Source organism: Teleopsis dalmanni, chromosome 1 (assembly GCF_002237135.1).
Source record: "Teleopsis dalmanni isolate 2A chromosome 1, ASM223713v2, whole genome shotgun sequence".
Taxonomy (NCBI): domain Eukaryota; kingdom Metazoa; phylum Arthropoda; class Insecta; order Diptera; family Diopsidae; genus Teleopsis; species Teleopsis dalmanni.
In genome coordinates this window covers 182283653-182287103 of record NC_051846.1, presented here as the reverse complement: position 1 = coordinate 182287103, position 3451 = coordinate 182283653, and positions in this window count along the sequence as shown.

Here is a 3451-nt window from a genome sequence, read left to right as displayed (position 1 = left end):
AAATCAAATATTGCAAAATATTTTTTAGAAAAAAAGTTGTGAAAAATTCTGAACATTTTAAATTGAGTCATCTTTTTTAAAGACACTTTACACACGTTTGAAATGAACACTAATCATTGATCCACATGAAGTACGCCATCGCGGCCAAACATTATTTGTCATCAATGAGTTTTGGTCATTAAAAAATCTTATCAGTTGGAATAAATTTTTTATACAAACAGACTAAACGTACTAAATAGTGCAAACAAGTCACAAGAAAAAACAGCACTAAAAATATTTCATAGGTTCTAGTATGACTCAATTAGCGCGATCGTCAAACATTTAGTTGGGCTCTTTTACCTAAAACCAATAGGAAACGATTTATTATAATAAATGAGATTTTCACTAAACGACTTAGGAGTATACAAAACTTCACCACAATGCCATTTACACTATCTCAGTTGTGTTCTCGTGTAATTGTGAAATACACAGGCACGAGACAAAAATTTAAATCAGTAAGAAAGTATTTAGTCGCCTTATCCCTCACAATTCATTCATTCACAAATAATTGAAAAATCATTGACGCAAGTGTCTAGCCTCTCGACTGGTCATTTTTTAAGGAACGAAAGTCTTTGTTCCGGAATTGCTTCTTAATTGCGAAGGCAGACACAATCCAACCACAAATATACACATTAGTAAAATTACCTGAAGTACTGATTTGTGTTATTGGTCTAAGGCAGTGCTACTGTATGATTTCCTTTAGATATATACAATATACTAAACAATTGACTTTGTAGACAAGAATAGTTTGGAATTGCGGTAACATTGTGAAAAGGTTGAAGTTCAAAACTATATAAAATTATATAAGTAAAAATCAGGCTAAATATGAGATCTTATTTCAAAATCAGTCTTATGAAATCCTATTAGATTTCAAAACGAGACCTTATAACTCACTAAGCTTACCTAGAGAGTAATTCACTAGCACATTTAATCAATACTGTACATAAATTGATCAATGGTAAAGAACTTCTATATCTTATACACAACTCTGACGTCTCATTGAATAGAATATTGAATCCTCAAGCACGATATCTAAATCCACTATCTAATATCACTACCACTATTTAATATTATTATATAAAATTAATATAACAAAATAATAATAATATTAATATAATGATATTATTGTATAATATTAATATAATGATATATTAAATAATATTATAATATTATATTCAATATAATATATTTAACAACATAATATAATGTCAGGAAACTCTACAAATAATATTTAAACGGAGATATATAGGTATGTATTATATTCAATGCAACTCTAAGCTCGATAAGTAGACTACTTAGATTGAATATGTTAATGTGGGAACTTAAATTATAGAGTAAATTAAAATAACTAAAGTTACTTCTTAAATAAATCTGTCAGAGTAGAAGCGAAACAAGTATACTGCTTGTTTACTTTACATATATTTTGGAACTCAGAATAATACCACCATTCAAAATAATCCATTTTAAACTGCCTCTTTCATGTATAGTGTTGGGACTATAAATAACTATTACAGCTAAATGAAATTTTTTTTTTCTAACTATTAAGTTCTACAGCAAAAATTCTACAATAATTTTAGTACATTTATTGGGACTTTATCGTGGCATAACAAAAAGCCGATTAAAAAGATATTGCCCTCACTAAATAAATTACAGTTTTAGTTTATTTTATTATAATAAATTTAAAGCACTAAAAGTTAAATTGAGCAGGATATGCTTAATAAACATATATGTATACCATGCCCTTACTCGCTGGAGAATTCCAGGCTAGAGTAATAGATCTTTAACTATCGCTTTAAATTTGTATCTTATTGTAGTACCGATATATGACCACAATTTTTGATGCAATCATAATACGAGCATTAGACAATATTTAGCACACTAATGAAAATACTGCTTTCCTAGTGCATTATATCAGTCCAAAATACAACAGTTACTTAATAAAATCTGTAGAACCGAGCAAGAAACCATTAGGGTAAAAATTAAGTGGGAACTGACAGCATTTAGGCGTGAATAAACTGAGAGTTTTCTTTCCGATATAGTTCTAGTGAACTATATCGATAATCCAAAATAATAACGTTTCACACTATTTGCAAAAATCTTCTGCAATAAAAGCAGAATCTTTAGATAAAGCTTCTATATTCTCAGTGACACTCCCTTTATATTCATAGATTAGATATAAGAACCACAATTATATCTCCTTTTGTTTGTATATATTACAGACTTTAAAGGTTAGTTTTTTCTTTTAATTCTATTAACTTTAAATATTATTGTTCAGAATTCTGTGAAATCCATACTCATTTTATGATATATTGGCATGAGTTGATATATTTTTAAAATGCAATCAAAGTTTATAATGTATCATTTATAACAGCAAGTTAGAGTTATTAATAACGTTAATGACATTGATAAACATAGTATGTCACGCCCATTATAAATAAGTTATACAATTATATATATATAATAATATTTTTTTTTCAATTGTTATAATTATATGTATATATTTTTTTCAGTGTAAAAATAGAGAATTTTTATCTTTCATCAATTATTTATTAAAAGTTTACAGTAACACAAAGTTGCGAAATAACTCCAATGATATACCATATACCCGTATTTTAATAATCAAATTAGTTTTAATCGAATAGGACTCAAAAATTATACTATACCGAGTATTTAAGATTTTTATTAAAATATTTCGAACACAAATACATTTAAGTTAAATGATTTAACATTTCAAGTAATGATAGGAATATAACTTAAGAGTGGTTATAATTTTCTGTATGTACTATATATATATATATATATACTATCTATCAAATGATAGATGTTTATCATTGATATACGAAAACAGAGCTGTTATGAAATGTAGGGTAAGAAAACATAAAATTTAAAAATAATGCATCATACTTTTGATATTCGAAAGTTCAACTAGCTGTTATCAAATCCTATGCATTGAAACTTGGGTCCGTATCTATCAGACATATCTCTTAAAACAACTGCAATGGTCTTTTTATTTTAATATATGAAACTAATAAATATTAAAATTTAGTCTCACTGAATTTTAATATCGAAAATAATCGATAAACGAGCTATCAAGAATTCGAATAAAAGTTTTTGGTATAACCAACTAGCCAAATACATAGAAGATAGGAGTCGGACGAAAAGTCACCATTTACGAAATAAGGATAATAGATCAACAAACTAAAAATGGTATTGGTATGAAAAATTGATTTTCATAAAATTAAGATACCCGGCTGAGTACTATAGTGATATTTTTATAACTATATCTTATTTTGGGTTACACCAGTAATCCCATTTTCGCCAGCACCCACATAATTTTTGATTTTAAAACTCATATTATATCAATATTAAAACATTCTTTTTAAATACTATGAACTTTTTTAAACTTTTAAAA